The following is a 20,984-nucleotide window of genomic DNA, read 5'->3' as shown; positions in this document are numbered from 1 at the left end:
GCAGGGCATGGACTAACTGTATGGCTGTACGGTCATTCATGTGACTTTACGGTTTTAAGGTAGCACATTGACCCGACACCCTATATTTGTTTGTTTAACATCCTAAAGATAGATCTTTCAGCTACCTAACTCTAATATATAACAATGATAGTAATATTTGGTGTTTAATTAGTGGTACCCCCATCAAAGCCCCCATTTGTGTAAAAAAAAGAATCTTCTCTGGTAGGTAAACACCGTTTGATCATATCCTTCGTACATGATGTTGTTCACAAATAAAATGTTTGTTCTGATTACGTGACAATGTCAGTTCAACTTCGGACTGGTACAGGCAATGAATAAAACTGTTGATGAAAATGATTTATTTACTGTACATGTGCCAACTCTGTAATTTCTGTGGTAAAGAGGTAAAAGGCCATATGTAGTCGTCAGTTCGTTCCATGGGACAAGAAGAAGCACATGTGTAAACGTTTTACATTATACCTGAAACAGAAAACCATGGCATAAACAACTTTAAAGTAATATATTTCACTCCATGGTGTATCCTAAATTTATACGTTTCGTGCTATAAATTATTAAAAAAAAAGAAAAATCCAGTGACTCTGGCGCGTTTCAATATAAATAATCGTCTTCAGCCTTGCTAGTTACATACAGAGCCTGTGTAGCAGTTGATGCACTGTAACATGTCCTTAGGAACAACAATATTTTTTCACATTCAAAAGACTGTATTGGACTCAAATTGTACTGAAAGATAACATCTAAAGTTAGGTTAATCTCTGTCTTTCTAATAAACAGGATTTGAAAAGGGTACAAAAAAAGAATCATCAATCGATTTGTGGTAGAGCCAAATCAATCTTTCTCTGCCAGAGAGGATTTACTTGCGTACTAGGAGAGAAATATGCTTAGCTCATTAAAAAAGATGACGTTATCTGATCTGTTCTATCTTGTGTCAGAACTATTGTCTTTACCAGAGTATTTAAAATGCAATTATTGTCAAATTTGTATTAATGTGTATGTACTTTTCAACCAAATGATTTCCATAATTTATTTTTACAACAATTGGAACTCAGATATTTGTGTCACCCAAGCCCGTATCGGGTTCTGTTAGATGCTTCTGATCTATGTTAGACAAACCTATTCCAATTCATTTCGAAGATAATTAAGTTTCCACTGTCATTTGTAACTGCGATTAGCTTCCTCAACATCTTTATTACTGAAAACCACTTTTATTTTATTCAAGAGAAAGTGAACAATATTTCTTTCTTTCGAGGCACATTTGTTTGTCCCTCCATTCTTATAAAAAATAGATTGTCTTTGATTCAGTAATTCAGTGTAGTATAATGACTTTAATGAATCATTATTATTATTATTATTATTATTATTATTATTATTATTATTGTAGCTCGTGGCATTATTGGTTGTATAATTACCGTATCCAGTGGCTCAACCACCTACGTGACAACTTACAACTTTGACACGAGTGTGGACGGATCGACAACTTACAGATTTACATGTTGGGTATGCATATATATATATATATATATATATATATATATATATATATATATATATATATATATATATATATATATAGACACTTGTAGGATTATTGACATCTGCACATAACATTTCTAAGTTGCGCAGAATTTGTTAGGTTCTTAGCCTGCTGAATTTTACATGGAATTAAGGCTTTATAATAATCATATACTAAGTTGATGTATTTATGTTTTGGGAGTTTTGACAAGTATATAATTAAAACTTTTAAAACGAAATTTACTACATCTCAGTGTTTGATGGAGCACTATTTCAAGATTCAACAACTACTTGGACCATTTGGTACGAATTTGTCATAGTACAAAAATTACATTGGGATATCTTGAAACTTAAGTTTGTAACTTGTGTCACATCAACAATTTGACAACAGTGTAACATGAAATTGAAAAGATATATGTTACGTACATGCAAAATGATACCAATGACATCAAGGAAAATTAAAATATACATTACGCCATCCAACGTTACATGCTTGGCCTTGAAGCCCAACTTGTAGCATTGACCTCTTCGTGGTGACTTAAAATAAGCTACCAGAACTTTGGTGGAAGCTTTGCTCTGTAATTTTGTAAATACCATCTCAGTTAGGTGTCATATATGAATCTTTGAATAGTGAACATCTCGAGTTTGTATGGAAGAACATAAAGTAGTTTAAGAATACACGTATTTTGTCTCATTGGATGAATTATTTAGCTTTGTTTACATCTGTATGTATCACATAAATAGAAATTTTAGAGAAAAAGAGTGAATTGGCTAATACACATAATGTTTGTTTCCTATTCCATTGCAATATTTATTATATGACTCAATAGCATCGAGTCAAATATAACTATTTTAGTTAAAATGTTGGCTTAGAAGATGTCATGGTTTCCCAATATTTCTAGGAACGTAATTAATTCAGATAATAGAGGCAAATGAGAATTCATACTGTTAAATTTACATTTAGCGCTGTGATTACTGACAGCTAATCTTGTTGGAGAGTTTCATATTTTTTTATAAACTTCTTATCGACATTTCAAACATTATTTACATGTCATGTTTGGCATACAGTTGAACAGTGTTTGATTGAATACATGTATTTAAACAGGCGATGGCATACAGTGGAAGTAACGTAATAGCGAGCATAAAACCCACTGATTGTGATAATCAACAGAGTCCCACAACGCTTCCTACAGGAGGCGCTATAGTTGCGATGACACCCTATTGTAAGTCTCTCTCTCTCTCTCTCTGAGGGAAAACCTAATGCTTGTTTTCATTTTTGACTTTCTCTGTTGTAATTTATGCAGAACGCACATAGAGTAAATAAGTTTCAATCTCATACCGAGAATATCTACGATGATTTCAAATCGATCTCAAACCAATGCAATGTAAGACTGACTTAAAAATATCGAATTCTAATTGCCCTATTGCATAAGAATCCCTCGTTACCCAAATAAAGGGTTTAGGAAACATCGAATTCTAATTGCCCTATTGCATAAGAATCCCTCGTTACCCAAATAAAGGGTTTAGGAAATATCGAATTATAATTGCCCTATTGCATAAGAATCCCTCGTTACCCAAATAAAGGGTTTAGGAACATTAAATAATTTCATAATGTTTGTAGAAAAGACAACTCATATATACGTTATTCCATTTCTCTGCTTGTGGAAGCAATGGATGTCAGTATGTGATTTAACTACCTCCCCATAAATTCTTCTAAAATGAGATATGTTAAGTATTTACTGTTATATTTCTATATGAGTAATACTATCGCAAGACATATGTTTTTGAAATTATCTTTCCCTCCGTTTTCAGATACATGTAAGTGCACCTTTGAACTATGTGGTTGAGTTAGCAGTGAGGAATCTCAGGACAGGTTTATTTTAAAGAGTTTAATACGACTTTTCGTTAGCGTTAATTTTATTGTCATTATCATGAGTGGATCTAAGAAATAAAGGTTTTTCTCCAGATTTATCTCCTTTTTCTCCACATACAAGGGTAAGTAGTCGCCTATCTCAACATTGCTATCATTTCCATGACCTACAATATCAACAATATGAATCTAATGTATCAAACAGGTAACATATTTGTGAGGCGGTAATTTAAGAACAGAGACATTTCGTGCATGCGCATATATATATATATATATATATATATATATATATATATATCATAACTTTAGAATCATATTATATCCGATAGAAAACAATAACTATTTGGGCCTTAAATATGAATATTAGGAAATCAAGAGAATCCTCGAAAAGTATGCATATTTAGAATTCGGTATATTTATTATACTTGCCAGTCTTACATGGCTCAAAGCTTTGAATTTTGCCTCGACACTACCACTGTATAACAATTAAGGGGAAAATGTTGGAAATCTCATGCTATTAGAAGTTTGTGGCCCACTGGTATCACAATAGAATTTAGTATGTGGCCGGTTTGTCTGAGAAAAAGAGGCAGACTTGATCATAAAACAAAAAAGAAACAAAAGATCAGATAAAATATAGAAGATGAAATTAAATATTTCCTTCGAAAATTGGTATTTAAATTAAGTTTTTAGAATACACGTGTTGATATCGAGGGAAAAAGTCATCATTGTCTATCATGAAAAATGTATGCTCACCCTTAAATAACACCGTGCCCTAAAAATTTAAATTGTTTTTATACTTAACAGGTGTACCGACGACGTCTACAACATCCACTTCAAAGACAGTTTACACGGCCCTCATTGTGGGGCTTGTTGTGGGTTTAATCATCCTTATTATCTTTATCATTCTCATCATCTACTTCTGTTGTTGCTGGTGGCCATCTAGGAGGAGGAATAAGCTAATCGGTGAAATACATCAGTTGGAAGTCGGTGAGACATTTTGTTAAACAAATAGTTCCTGAATTCATTTTGTATTTAGTATCACATACTATGCGTCAGATAACAGCAACATTAAAGGTAACAATAACATCAAGGACATAAACACCAAATAATAACCCTTGGAACTCCGCAAACATCCTAGATCGAGAAACCTGGTCTGAGCAGGGGTTAAGGAATCGATGTACATCCGTGCGCACAAACAGATGCTGAATAGCGACTGAGATCGTTGCAACCTGCCGCATATCTGGGACAATCTGTTAACATCGCTCACCATTCCATCGAACGATGTTAACAGTCAGCAGAGATTAAATCAGTCTGCTGATGCAGTTCATAGCTTGAGGATGACAGCTTCAGGTTAGCTTTCTCTATACTGTTGGTTTATGTGGTTCAAAAGTTAAAAATATTGTCAAATATGAATAATGATACTACACAATTGATCTTTCACTAAAGCAAATAATAATAATGTTGTATAATTGGTGGAAGAAGAACCCGTGGAAAACCCCGATAACAACCACCTGTCTATTGGAAGCTATTGGCCGACTTCTCAGGTACATTGACCGTGCCCGAGACTTGAACTCACACGGACAGAGGTGCGATGGTAATGATTGGTAAAGGCGAGCGCTTTAGACCACTCCGCCACCCCGTGACACCCGTAGTAGTAGTAGTAGTGGAATAATAATAATAATAATAATTGCAACAAATCATCGTTATATATCTGCCTACCTGCAATCATGAATCAGTATGAAAGTTTAAATAAGACATATCCATTTCTCACCCATGTGACAGAGAAATATACCTGTTTTGCTAACCTTACTTTTCCTATCTCAATCTGATTATATCAGCCCTGTCGTCTCATTCATGATGTCCACTAGTTTTAAAAAGAAACCATAGATGTCTTCTTCTGTTCATGACGGAGTTCTTATAAAATTTAAAAAAACAGCAACGACAGATATTCACTCCTAAAGCAACCTAAGGTTTCTCCAATTTGGATAACACCAAACAAAACATTTTGACACACACACTCACACATACACACACAAATCGAGCTATTTGATTAATCTTCAGACACGCAGACAATACACATCACTTGCCACACAAAACAAAACTCTCTCAAGTGCTAATGCAAAGACGGCACAAACCAGAAATGGGTTATATCAAACTGGTTTCTTCTAACTTCGTAGAACACCCACAATCCGCCCCATCTGAATAAAATATAATAATGCTATTGCAAATGAAAACTCATGCACTTATCAACTGTAGTGGTCCATGCATCAGTCCACACGCCGTTCCACAAAAAAAAAAGATTTCCATGCTGCGTCTCCTTGCACTAGTGATACAAACGCTTGCCGTATTTCCAGGACAAAAAATATAAATTTCCAAGAAAGTCATGAATTAGAAATTGTTTGATGTCACTACACACTTCGTTAGAACTGTACCCAGTAGACATATTGTACTGCACAGCATCGTACCATTGAATAATATAGAACGTTTTAAAATTAGAACTAATGAAAGTTAAAACGTGACCATATAAAAGATATTAATTATTTATTGCCAATTTCATATGACATCCATCGATTAAATGTGATACTACATTAATATTATCAAATGATTTATGTTTCTATTTCTCGTGCGTAGACCTTGTGTACTTAGGGTAGACAGGTCAACCTATTGCAATCATCGACATATTCGTCTTAAAGCGCAGTATCAACAGAAGCATGTTGCTCGAAATGTTCATGGCGGAATACGTCCAACACATGACAATTATAACTTTTTTCTTGATTTTTTTTTTGTCCTTGTCAAAAGAGCGGCATATATAGCTGGATTCTACTTTGGTAATTATTCAGATTTTCATAAAAGAGTGCAAAACCGGATGACCTTTATATAGAGTGAGAAGCAATAGTAGTACCTGAATATTGTGATTTGAACCTGCTATCTAAATTGCAAGGATGCAGGTTCATTTTGATTCATTTGGAAATATTGGATGAGACAATAATCTATGTCGGCGCTTGTACTAGGTGAAGGAAATCCTAGTCGCGGGGTTACATTAGTTATCTCCCTATACGGCATAACCTCATGGAGAAACAGATTATACAATCCTTGACTGTTATTTCCTTGTCTCGTTCCAAATCCCAACATAGATTATATTAATCACAAACCACGACCGCTATTACTTATCCTGATGTTGATTATCATAATCAACACCGTCATTCTCACAAAATATCCTCATTGGTGTTACTACCATCATGTCATCACGACCCTTTTTAGCACAGTTAATCGTCGTCATTGTCATTATCATGTTATTGCCGCATAGAGATAAGGATACTAGTTTTAGTATCAAATATCAGTTTAAATTTTGAACCGTATTTATCTCAACTAATATTACATATCATTTTTCTTACTTGCACGGTCGATCATTTGTTGGCGAAGAAGTCTCTGGAACATAACGCCCCAATTCCCTAGACCCCGTCTCCATATCAGAGGTCAAGCCTAACAAGCCCATAAGAAAGAAAAATATACCAATGTTTATATTAATATGTAGTTGCTAATAACAATTACAAGTATTAATAAACAACAACCAGTATTGTGTCTAATAATAGTAGAACCGACTGATTAAAATCTAAACTTTTCAAAAGCGCTTGCTTCATCAACCTTTTGAACTTCTTCACAACGTGCATTTATTGCAGGTTAGAAAGGAACGTCATGTTTTGTTAGCATGTTTTCTAGCTCCTCTGTTAACTGTAAGCCACGTTGTTTATTGACTAAAGATGGATTTTGGAAATGGTGCTAAATACCGAGATAGCAAAGAACTTTATAGGTTGCATTCTAAACTCTACCAGTGCTAGATACTGATACAATAATAAGCATATCACATGCATTCTATCAATGTTAGAGAGGTTAGCTGAAGTGCCGAACATATGACATTTTTGTACAACTACATGTTAAAATAAATACATAGCATATTTTCCATTATAATGGCTTGTATATTTGCGACTGCATATATCTCCAAGTCACGCCAGATAGTTCAAGTTTTGAATAGGATTCTGCAAGTGCTATCTCCTTTGTTGATATCACAAATATCAACCTACTTTTTCAGGAAAAGAAAGAATATCTCATCCGATGAGGGAGACCTCAAATGGAATAGGAAACGCAGCCCCCATGCGTCGTGGTGGTCTAACCGTAGCTGGCTTGGGGGCAGGATCAGTTATGAGTTCTGAAGAAGTTATAATGTCCTCTAGTAGTAACGTTGAGGTTAGAATAAAATTTTCTTGTCACACTATTCTTGGTCTAGTACTTATTAGGTATACGATGCCTACAACCCATACAATTAGGTATACGATGCCTACAACCCATACAATTAGGTATACGATGCCTACAACCCATACAATTAGGTATACGATGCCTACAACCCATACAATTAGGTATACGATGCCTACAACCCATACAATTAGGTATACGATGCCTACAACCCATACAATTAGGAGGCAGGTGCTTTTCTAAGATACATATTCATTTTTTGTTATCAAACAGAAAAAGATAGAGAAGTTTGTTTCGGTGAATATTACGCTTGATTTTGAGATGCAGTACAGAATATGCAGTCTACATGAAGTTTGCTGTATATTGTATTGAGTGGCAATGGTGGGGCAATTTGTCCGTGTTTCCTGTATCCACCAAAGCTTTCCTCACCCCACCTCAATCTAAATGTACACATCTCACCACATTTGTTCTTTTCCTTTATATTTTCCAGATGGTCCAAATCTGAAGATTAATCGTAATGTGACGTAATATTTGATTTCGTAGACAAAACATTGTTTCATACGCAGTGACAAAAATCCCCAAACAACAACTCTAGATCCAAATACAAATAAATGACTGTGTGTGTGTCCTGTATCATTTTCTGGGCCTGTTAAAATTGGGGTTGTTTGTATCAGCTAAATTTTTTGAATCGAATATATAGCCTGATTAGACTCTTCATTTGTCTGCATTAAAAGCCTCGATATCTAAATGTCTAGTTAAATCTTCAAGATTTTAGCCCATACGTATACAGGTAAAAACCTGTTATATGCTTACTGCATATTCAACTTAATTTAATTTTTGTAACATTCTTAGATTCCATAAGTAAACGTATTTCACACATCTTTCGTTTAAAAGTGTGGAAGTCGTGACTACAAGAAACCCCAAGGTGTTTAATGCATAGTTAGATTGTTAGAGTTTAAAGAAATCGCCCTTGTTTGGGTTTTGATGGAATGTTATAGAAGAAGGCTAATCATACAGTCATTTATAAATGAAGGTGACTTAATTATTGTACTGGTAAATGCCACTTCAGATCGTATCTCTGAAGGGTTATTATCAGGTCCGAATCAAAATAATTGCAAATTTACTACATAATGAGACGTTTCAATTACATTAGCCTCTTACAAACAAAATACATACAAGGAGTCATACGATCCTTATTGACAGTCAAGATTGTAAGACACAAATCACCTCTTTGTCCGTCCAAAATGTTTAAGGAATTTCTCTCCCAACTTTTTCTGAATATAACCGCTATTTTTCTGGTGAAATGAGAAAGACCAAACCACAACGATTTGTAGAACAAACAATTTGAGTGACTCGCCGGGCACAATTACTGCACTTTTACTTCATTGTTAGCAGATCAATTAATAGTTAAGATGCATCCAATTTTAGAGGTATTCTAATTACGATACAAGCAATTCCATACAAACTTTTATATTATCGGCAGCAGCAACCAGGCTATACAAGGGCAGAAAATTCCTGATCTGTCCCACCAAATAGCATCTGTTTCCTATTAATACCTAAATAAGTGGACTAATTAACCATAAGGATTTTCTGGCTTTACGAGGTATGACGGTATTGTTTAAGTACATTGTTTGTCAAACACACCATATTATCCCAATTCATCATTGGCCGTGCAGATAGAATAACCATTTAATTTACCATTGATCCAAGAAAGCAAATACTATATTGTATCATTACATTTTCTTCAACTTATTTTGCTAATGATGGACGAAATTATAATTTTAACATTTTGAATACGTTTACTCTTAACGCTCTGGTATTTTGTAAACCTCTTGCCTACTCTTTATCAGCGGCACAATAATAACGCGTATATTCTCAGACTTTAATTAATTTTGAAGCTGCACTACTCGAAAAATAAAGTATATTCTTTCCGTCTTTACAATTAAACTTGAGATCACATTTCATGTATGGGTAAAACTACGGCATCTTTTTACAAAAGATATTTGAATAAATCATATTACATAAAATATAACAGAACGGAGGGGGAAATTAGTATTTGTTATTTGGTATAAATAAATAAATATAAAATTTGAATTAAGAACAGGAGTTGTAGAATGAATCGAACAATGTTAAAGCTCATTACAACATCTAACTTAGTTTAGTACCGCTTTGATTTATATACAAGTGCTATGGTGATTCCTGCAATTCGTTTGATCGAAAGAATGAACTGGCCATGTGTAGCCTCATGTGCGTATTATAATGGCATGGATGATATCATGGAGTTCAGTAGCGTCAATTTTCTTAGTATGTTAACTCCAGCTTGCACCAAATGTACAAAATTTTACCATGAAGAAAAAGTGTATATGCCTAATACCATTCCAGCAATACCTTTCTCTAAAATCTATTTAATATAAAAAGAAATATTTTATAGATGTTAGGTACCAAGGTCTTTCAATAACAGCAGAAAGATCCGGAAGATAAACAGAACTTTCATAATTTACGATCTTTTCACTTGACATCCAAGAGAGTTTTGTTATCACTGAGGATGGGAAGTACATGACATATGTAACAGCAATCAATCTTCTTCATTCCATCCGACAGCATAGTCAGTTCATGTCATCTAAAATACAGAATATAAACTGAATTAAAGACAAATAAGCTAACTTGTCAAAGTAACAGCAGAGTCGCACAAAATAAAACTAGTTTATATTTACAGTCTTTTTGTTATTTTCTTGTTTCTTCAAAAAGCATGAAGTAACTTCGCTATAAATCGCACATATAACAACAAGTGCTTCCGATGATTCTGAATATGAAAGAACTTTCATGATATTTGTCAGGATAAAAACGTAACTACGATTTCTGATATTTTACCTATTTTTCTCTTTTGATGTTTCAGTAATCAGTCAGGTAAAATACACATTTTTACGCTGAATAATCGGTCAATCAAATTGTTTTGCGACTGTCTTTGCTTAGAAATGTACAGAAGGTAAAGAGTGTCTCTTTTCTGCATTGTTCACAATTTGTATTCGCATACTTAAAGTTTAATGTTCTTTTTTTCTGAGTTTATCGTAGTATAATCTGTCAGTTGCCAAATCACAAAGCAAATAACGCCCGATGAATCAACGTTAAATTCTTATAATTGCATTTCTTTATTTAAAAAAATTAATTTGTTTTGTTATTTTGGGTTTTTCAAGATATTTCCTATCAGTTTTAGAGCTTTATTTCAGTCGATAAATTCTTGTTGAGGGCGTATATTACGTAGCTATTTAGAGAACAATTGATTCTCCATCTGCAATGTAATAACTATGTCAACATAAATAACATAATTCTACCAATGGCAGGCCGATCTAATGCTTTGAACATTCTTTCATGCCAATAGCTATTTTGCATGGTGACATGAATAGACTGATAAAGAAAAGTTATTGGATTCATAAATTGGATAATGTGTATTCATATGGCCTTAATACCGAGGCAATATATAAAATTATACAAAATTTTAATAAAAAATGATATGTTGTATATCCTTGATACAAATATAATTGTATGTATCACTGTTTGTCTCTATTTTACTCCACAGTTTATACAGAAATAAACGAAATTTTGTCTGATCACATGGTTATGTCCTGGCCAATGGAAATCTTTCCTACATTTATCACCAGATACAATTGCAATTATTGCATGAAATCAGTCATTTGTACATGAAATAACCATGTAATAAATACACTATTACATTAGTGGCTGGTTGGATTGTTCAGGAATGATGTCACACGTAACAGCATACAGTGTCGAAACAAGGGAGTAACTTGGTCTCTTGACTTCTATTACTAATATGATAAAACTGTCCAGATCACATATTTTCGTTATGAACTTCATCTATAGACCCCTGCCATTTTTGTCATTTCCTTATAGAGTCAACGGCTAACTAAACTTGATTCACATTATACTGAACTGTGTCTTATGGTCTGCATTATACAGTTATACAATACAAGTTGTTTTCATTCAACATTTCAGCTTAAAACCTTCAGCAGTACAACAAACGGTAACGAGACAGGAGGAGAAACAACCCGCTCGGTTGCATGCGTTGAACTCAATCTGATGAGCAAGGGTAATGCTAGAAAAGCTCCGGAGTCTAACTTTACTCGTTGAAAGACATCCACTGGTCCCATAATGGTAAGAGAGTTAGATGAATGTAAGTACCCTACTATACAATTCCTGAAAGGATTTGCATACACCACCTATCCTATTTACACGCAATGGTGAATTATGACATCTCAATCAGTCAGAAATGTTTATTAAAATCATCAAATGTGGCTTCCTTCTGATGTAATAGGATTGGGCTAAAGTTTTAACAATTTAATCAGCCATCTTCTTACATCATACTGATATTTCAACATATAACGCGATGCAAAAAATATATAACGAAAGCAAATATTGAAACATAATTGTAGGATGATGACAGCAACCGGTATCAATTTATATATTTGCATACATGTTGTAGACATTTATATTATTTATTTGGACCGCCCTTTCTCCAAGCAGTAAATCTAAGCCACCATTTGGAATGGTGTTGAACGTAAATTTCTAATTAACTCAGTTCATTGTTGACTATACTAGGGTAGAACATGGAGAAATGCAGATTGGTTTCTATTCCACAGCAGGAACAAAATGGGGTGTAAACAGTTGAAATCGATAAAGAACTGCTTTTAATGTGTCTACAGTATGAAGCAGTCTAGTGTGGATAATATCTAAGAGCAGTCCATCAGTCTTTACCTTGCATTTCCATAGACGTTCATACTTCATATCCTTAAAGTGTTTTCTGAGACCACTGCTACCTGGTTCTGAGAAAACACAACTCACCGTTCAACGGCCTCGTCCAAAGCAAACAATATTGGACTCCCTTGACTAGAGAGTTCGATATCCAATCTAAACACCAACCTACAACAAATCATTCATCCTCTGTCTATAGCTCGCAAATCTCCATCACACTTCTTCGTTATATATCAATCCATTTTGTCAAATCAATGAATTAACTAAAATGCTATTTATGATACCTAGTTGCTGAGTAATTTAAATAAATCAGTTTGGTGAATTTGCATATGAAATTGAAAATTTGCATATGAAATTGCTTTAATTTGTCCATCTAGATCTGACCGTTCTTTTTGTTAAAAGACTGCCATGGTTACCTAAAATTAATTAACTTTACAAATCTGCAAGTTTGAAGTTTTAATATATACATCTTCCGCATCTTTTATATTAAATTTGCTCCTTTTCTGGATCATCAGAGGAGATGAAGGAGGATGAAGAAGTGTCTCCAGTTTCTGGTCTTAATATAACTTATTCCAGCGCAATGGACGTAACAGTTATGACCAAGTCTCAAAAAACAAATTCTAGACAAAAAGCTCAAAAGGGAAGGCACGAGTTCTTCCAACCCAACAGAACCTTCAAGCCTACGAAGCACGACCCAGTTGGAGTGCGTCTTCATCAACAGCATACAAGATCCTCTGGGACAAAAATAAAAGAAACTTTTGCGGCATAACACTTCTTTACAATAAAGCATTGATACCAAAGGTATTTTAAAAATAGGTCATTTTGCAATCTTTTCTTTGTAAATAAAATACTTGCTATAGTCACTCTAGCCGCAATGATTATTGCTATTACATACATGGTTTGTTAATCTTTTATTCTCATTATTGTTGTTATTGCTGCGTTGTTCGTTTTGTTTTCTTTATTATTATTATTAATATATGTAACTCTCTTATGCTAAACGTTTAGACATTATTGTAAATTAGATGTCATACATCTATCACCATGTGTTTCTACTTTATGCTATAACAAATTTCGTTTAATCAACACTAATTGTGATGGAAACATTAGAAAACTCTACAATGTTACTACATATATTCCAAAGAACAATTTAAATATAATTGCTTCAATTGACCATGTGTTCCAAAATTTGAACGTATTCAGTCGCCACAATTACAGAAGGACAATTATGCCATGCCGCAGACATGTAGACAGATGTCCCACCCAGTCACATCATCCTGACACCAGACCGACCAGTCCTCACACTAATATATTAATGTTGAGCGCCTAGCCAGGCAGCTATTGGTACCATTTTTATAAGTATTTGGTATGATTCGGCCGTGTTTCGAACGCGCGACCTCACGCATCTGAGGCTTATAATGTTAGAATATAGATGGAATCCTAGTAAAAGAACAGCAACATAAAAACTTGTATCATATACTTGACTGTTAAATATACAAATGTATTCGCGAAATAATATTCATGGTATTTTTTATTCCTATAGTTTATATATTACAAATATATATCTATAATTTCGCATGTGCAAATGTAAGATTTCTCATCATGGGGGACTTGATTATGTGTAACTACAGAAGTTACAACATCAGCAACAAAAATGAACACTTTGTGAGCTATAATAGATAAAAGAAATTGCAATACATTTCAAACATTGAAAAGGATATTAGGTGAAAAAATTTGACTCGAACCCGTTCCCGTCTCTATGAAGTTATTTCCTCCTATTACCTTGACAACAATGAAAAGCCGATGTGATTAATCGAATGTGCCGTGTTGTCATACATGATGAACGAGTTTATAAATTGTCACAAATGTAATTTACTGCGACAAATTAAGATATCCCAATCAAATCGCTTTCGTAAGTTACTGAAACGGTCGGTCTGAAAGCGAAGTGAATTTACTCAAAGGCGGTGTGGCATTGTGCTTAAGAATGAGTTCAATCTTCTTCTCTTCGATTCCGGAACAACTTTGGTATAGAATACAACTACAATTTTATTTTCCTGCTTAAATAACGGATTCATTTCTTCGCGTAATACAAAATTAATATATTTTAACTCGTGATTTCACCACTCTTTAAAATACTATGTTTTTGTACCACATGATGAAATATATCTGGTATTTGAACAGGGAAAGAAAATATCCTCTATGCATTTTCATTATGAAGTATATGTTTTGGGTTATATAATAAACACATCTTTAACAAAAGAACTTGATCTCGGATCTCGGTGCTTGTATTGCGTCTCTTTTGATAGCAGTAGGACAGCTGACAAACCTCGACACTTCGGGTCTCTCGAGACTCGATGACCTGTCCCTGTCAAATTTAATGTTACTAACACTCTGATCAGTTTACTGGAACCAATAACCTGTATTTATTAAGTCTATTTCGTGATGTTAGTTATGAAGCCAATTCATTTGCACTGAAAGTGTTTGGTCAGTTGAAGCAATTTGTAGTTTTTTGGTTTTTTTTTTTTTGTTCCTATTTCATCCTTTGGAACCAATATGTAAACAAACGCAACAAAACGGATGGTGTTTTCTCAACGAATATATTCATGTTGATACTATACATCCGCTGTCTTTGCTTGATGGTGGATAAATTATGAAAATTTGTTTCTCGAAGACAAGTCATTTCCAAAACGGTAAAGCCATCGGGGAAAACACCTTGTTGCGGGTGAGCTAATCGCCATATCTCCTGAAACAAGGACGATGCATTTTTTATTCTATCAAATCAAGCAAGACGGGGAAACGCAATCGTGTGAGGAAGGCACAATGTTTTTACTTGACACGTGACATTCTGTGAGAGTCGCGCTGTTGTTGTTGTTGTTGTAGTAGGAGGGTTTAACGCCATTTTTTAGCACAAGATAGGCTATACATGGTACTGCGTAATTGGTGGAGAAAGAACCCTGGAAAATCCCGGGAAGAACCACCGACCCACGAGAAGCTACTGGCAGGCTTTCTCACGTACCAACGTTAGCCGAGCCTGAGACTCGAACTCACGCAGACAGAGATGAGATGGCAGTGATCGCTTTAGACCATTCGGCCACTCGGGGCCCCAGAGTCGCGCTGTTACCTTTTTTGCGGTGTAACACCATTCTGTACAAGAAACAAAACGTTTATTACAGTAACATGCACTTTGATATTCTCAATAGCTGTTTTAGATGATAAAATTGCAACACAGCAGAATTCTTTAAGATGTATGAATATTTGAATATTTAAATTCTTGTCATTATTTTCCAAATGTGTCTCACAGAATTTGAGTCAAATATCACAACGCCGAGATTTGTTTTGAAATGACATAAAGCTGAGTTCCAATGTTTTTCTTCTTACTGAAAATATTGTTTCAGACGGCAAATGTGTAATTTTGTAGGGACGTGGCACTGACGACGTTTATTCATGAGAAGTATAATAAGGTAGAAAAAACTTTTTCACATGAGCTAGGTGATGGAAGGTGGGTATTGGGACGTAGTTATTTTAGAATGTGCATAATTGGTATCTAATCAGAGACTACTATATGCGTTCTATCAAGCAGAAACCTTTTGGGGAAATTGGCGATGTTGGTCTAAACGCCTGCACTTACTATCAGATCGCTGAAAAATACATGCAGAAACGTAGTTCATTGCATATTAGTAGCCAAAACTTTATCACGTTTCGATTTACGAATTTCTTCTCGTCTTCATTTTTCATGTACCTCACATCCATTGATTCCAAAATCATGACAACTGAATGGAATATAGCAATGTACGTTTTATGAACAATTTCAAGGCAGTCGGAATATGAATAACTGAATCATAATGTGCTAGCGAATTTATGCTGTGTATAGTGATGATAAACGTTTAACAGGTATTGAAATTTGTTTTTCAAAACAAAACAAAAAAAAACATGTCTATACCGTTAATGTTTGTAGTTATTAATTATATTTTGAAATAAAATATATGTAGATTTGTTTTGTTTCTCACGTCATGAACAAGCCGTTTCATGGAAGGTGCACTGTGTCAATCAATCAAAGCTTTTTCTCGAAGTGTAGATAGTATTTGAAATTTTATCATATTTTTTTTTATTGACTGCAATAATGTTGAAATAAGTCACACTGTGATTGACTGTAATAATGTTAAAATAAGTCACCTTGAATAAACAATAACTTTTATCCTCAAGCATTTTCTAAACAGGTTGGGGTTATGTCTGCCTCTCATGCCATTTGTAATGTAACGTAGCTCCTACACAGTTGAATATACATATCTGAAACTTTGGGGATATGTCTGGGCGTGGTCTTACAAACTGGTTCAAGTTTTAATTTGACCCTTTTGGTGGAACCAGGTCTGGGTATAAAGTTTTGTTTTTAAATCTTAGTATAATACTGTTATCTTAAATATTGTAGGTGGGGATCTGTAAGTTGATGTCAAAGGCCAGGACTATAACATATGCAATGGGTGATGGATTACACTCTCTTTTCTTTACAATTGAGTGATCCCTGTGGGGATGCTGCCCTGAATCACAACTTGGAAACATGTTGAGATTTCTGCCCAATAGTTTGAAATACACCAGACGAAATCTGACATGACGGTATATCCCATGTTATGTATATTTAATTAGATTTATTTTTAGACAGTTTTATTTTAATTGTTTTTAAATTGTATTACATGCTATAATAATATAATATTATATGTTGGGCTTGACCTTATCCAAAATTGAGTTCATTTCTGCTTGACCTGAATTGACCTTTTTATTTTAATCTATGTAAGCAACGAATACATAACTAAATTATTTCTCTCTGTGTATGGATTTAAAATCAGAATTATTATTAATAGAAGTAAATATGTTTATTTGGGTCTAGGTCTATGTTTTGGAATTTCGTTAGTGTGTTTTACGTAATCCAGGTTATGGTTTTTATTTTGTAAACATCGGAATCATTCCAAGATATTATTGTCCAAAAGGTAATAATTTTTGTTTAAAATAATTTCATTGTGACCTGAGATCCAGCAGAGAATTATATAATCTTGTAACTGAGATTTTTTTCAGTCGTGCTTTCATCTTGGATTATTTTGGGATTTAATTCGCAATACCGTAATTTTTATTCTTCTCATTTTCTCTTTGCATTCTAAGGAAATAAATTATTTGTTAAGATTTACCAAGCTTTCTGCTTTTCACTATTTTCTGTTATTTATTTTAAGAACATTGACTCGTAACAACCAAAGAGTCAATGGGTCATGCCCAATAGGTTAGGGGCAGGCCACTGTGTCATAGCTTAGAAACAGCTGAGTTCCCACTTTCTAACCATATATTGGTTGAAGGACACGAGATGAAATCAGAAATATCTCCAGTAAAGACAGAGCGGAAGATGACTTAATCGTGGGTCTTTATTTGGAAACTGTTCCGATCCCCAGCCCATAACTATATATAGGTTTAAAGGGTAAGAAGAGATCAAATTAGACATATCAAGCACAAACCACGGTTGTGGCCCTGCTATTTGCGATCTTTAGCCTTGCTTACCTAGGCACATTACTTGGAAACTAATACGGTCATCACCCTACATCTATCCAACTATCTCTCTCTCTCTCTCTCTCTCTCTCTCTTTGTATGCAGAGTCAATTCATTTTTAGACTGGTATCATTTTTAGACGTCTTGGTGAGTCAGTTTATTTTAAAAATGAACAGTTTTTGTAAACAAAGTCAATATTTGACTCACTTTGAGTAAAATTAGTGTAACAACGACATATAAGTCGAACATTCATGCTGGCCTTATGCCATGATATGGTATATAGCTTAATTTAAAAAGGCCTAAAATAAAAGTAATGAAGCGGTTTGGTTCTTCTGCGTGCTACTATTTTCATTTAAATTGTTAGGGTAATAAAGCATTTTGCCGCTGTCATCGATCTCATTAAACGTGCCATACAGTAGTCTCATATATTGCTATCGATCTCATTAAACGTGCCATACAATAGTCTCATATTTTGTTATCGATCTCATTAAACGTGCCATACAGTGGTCTCATATTTGCGAGTATAATTCTGCCTAAAGTTGTATAGTAAGCAAAGCATGTGGTTAAGTGTAAAAAGAAACTCCGCAAAGCCAAAACTTTAGCATGCCCTCAAGACCGACCGTTTTTTTTAATCCTTCTTTATTATCACAACTTTCCCCGTAAATCCCCTCAACTCCAAATACCGAAATAAACCGAAGCCCCTCAGCTCTGAATACCGAAATAAATGGAAGCCCCTCAGCTCTGAATACCGAAATAAATTTCCATCATAATATTTCAATTTTATGTTACCCTCATAAAACAGGAACTCACTTGAAACTTGGAAATGTATTTAAACTGCTAAATTCCTAACGCCATTTAACAGCTTAAATACATTTCCGACGGAGATCGACAAAAAAGTATTTTGAAAGCCCGATTGACTCAGTTGATTTTACTGGAGAAAAATCACTTAAATACATGGATTTAAGTAGTTATGGCTGTCACGTGCCTTTATTCACGTGTCGAGATGTCAGAAGGACCATCTAAGCGGTGCAGAATTGAATTATGTCTACAGGATAAAATTAGTCTGATCAACGAACATGAGTCTGTGCCAAAAACCAACATTGAAGAGACTTAAGGTGGGTAGGGAGTAGTAACATCTAGCCAAGCACATTGCAGTCTCAGGCAGTCTCAGGCCTAATATTGTATAAAGTCTCTCTCTCTCTCTCTCTCTCTCTCTCTCTCTATATATATATATATATATATATATATTTATATATTCATATATATATGTATGTATGTATATATGTGTGTGTGTATATCTGTATATATATATATATATATATATATATATATATATATATATATATATATATATATATATATATATATATATATATATATATATATATATATATATATATATATATATATATATATATATATGTATATATATATATATATATATATATATATATATATATATATATATATATATATATATATATATATATATATATATATATATATATATATGTGTGTGTGTGTGTGTGTGTGTGTGTGTGTGTGTGTGTATGTGAGAGAGAGAGAGAGAGAGAGAGAGAAAGAGTGTCCGTGTGTCGTCACACCAGTGCATAGAAAAATACGTATTTTTCACATTTGTTAACCTCTCGAAACTCAACGTTTCTGGAATTGCAAGTGTCACTGAATTGTATAAATCCTTTTATTTATTAAATACGTGTACTCGGGTTTCGTTTTTTATGTACAACGATACCCGAGGGTGATTTATGTATATTCTATAAAGATTTCGAAATAGTGAGTTCGGTTCAATGCTTTCGATAGAAAAAACCTAATACTTTCAGCGTACAGACGCATCGTCTGTGTATAAATGCCTCACCGTAAGACAAAATCTTGACATGACAGAACGTCTTGTCAGTGGGCGGTCTACTTTAAAGACTTGAACATCTTCAGATGTATAACTGACCAAAATAATCGGAGTGATGACCAGTGTGACCAGAGTGATCGGAGTGGTCAGAGTCGTCTGACTGACCAGAGTGATCGGAGTCGTCGTGGTACAAGCTGTAGAGCTAACCAGAGGAATTGACCGTAGCAGCTGTGATGCTGAACCATAGCAGCCGTAGAGCTGAGTAAAGCGTTGCTGGTCGAGTAGCAGGTGATCGGGCGTGGCTAACCGAGATTGCTGGGCACTGATTGCTTGATTGACCAACCTGGAAGACTGTCTGCTTGATTGACCTGTGTGATTTTGTAGATAAGTGTGTTGGTGACGGAGTGTGTAACTCCATACATGTAATTTTTAGGCGTGGTCTTTGGGGTTTGTAATACCCAGTGTGTTTTGGGGACTGTAAAGCTATTTTGTACATCTGTCCCTTTGTTTTCATCATTTTCACTATTTGAGTGAGTATATTTTTACTTTATGAGTAAAAGACCTGTTTTTACTATTCTAGTAAAACACATCATTCTTTCGTTGTGAAATCGCTGTGAACCAGTCTGTCTTTGTCCTTGTACTGTGTAAAGTCATTTATTTGTATTTTCATTATTTAGTTCGTGCGGATTATGTTAATTGATCCAATATTTGGATATTTTATAATCACGCATTAATCATAATTTTTCTCATTCAAGTCGTTTATCATTAAACATTGTATTTGTATCACCATTAAAAGTGTTCTGTTGTAAATCCGAACTCCAACCCGGTTATCTTGTTAAAGCAAGGGTTTTCTCTTTTGAAAATTTTCACAATGGATAAATCGATAGCTTTAGCAAGCATGCGAGTGCATCAGCCCTGAAAGTGTTTTCTCACCTGTACAACAGAACACCTGGACAACAATCATAATTGCAGAAATTTATAAAGAATCTACATTAAGTTAATCTCAAGAAAAAAAGATAAGAACGTTCGGAGTTTTTGGTCTGTTGTATAAAATCATTCAGAAATAATAAGCCACAGAAACAGAGTTTGTCTAATAAAAACCATTCTTCTTCTCCCCTGGCTAAGGATACGATCTATACCCATCTGTACTCCAGGGAAGAGATATAGCGTATCTACGCGTCT

At 34.3% G+C, this 20,984-nt stretch overlaps 1 long non-coding RNA gene across 2 annotated transcripts; it reads left to right on the top strand.

Moving 5' to 3' along the window:
* The first annotated feature begins 4,206 nt into the window (after window positions 1–4,206).
* Window positions 4,207–11,834, top strand: LOC149778488 (uncharacterized). Of its 2 annotated transcripts, none has more exons than XR_016415430.1 (2): window positions 4,207–4,387; window positions 11,663–11,834. It is a non-coding gene; the product is annotated as an uncharacterized LOC149778488 (long non-coding RNA). The 2 variants fall into 2 exon arrangements; XR_016415429.1 differs by lacking the exon at window positions 4,207–4,387 and adding an exon at window positions 7,531–7,645.
* Window positions 11,835–20,984: the final 9,150 nt, after the last annotated feature.

The sequence above is a fragment of the Sinohyriopsis cumingii genome, chromosome 17 (genome assembly GCF_028554795.1).
Source record: "Sinohyriopsis cumingii isolate HCF-2022 chromosome 17, ASM2855479v2, whole genome shotgun sequence".
NCBI lineage: Eukaryota > Metazoa > Mollusca > Bivalvia > Unionida > Unionidae > Sinohyriopsis > Sinohyriopsis cumingii.
This window is presented reverse-complemented; position numbering and strand designations above follow the sequence as displayed.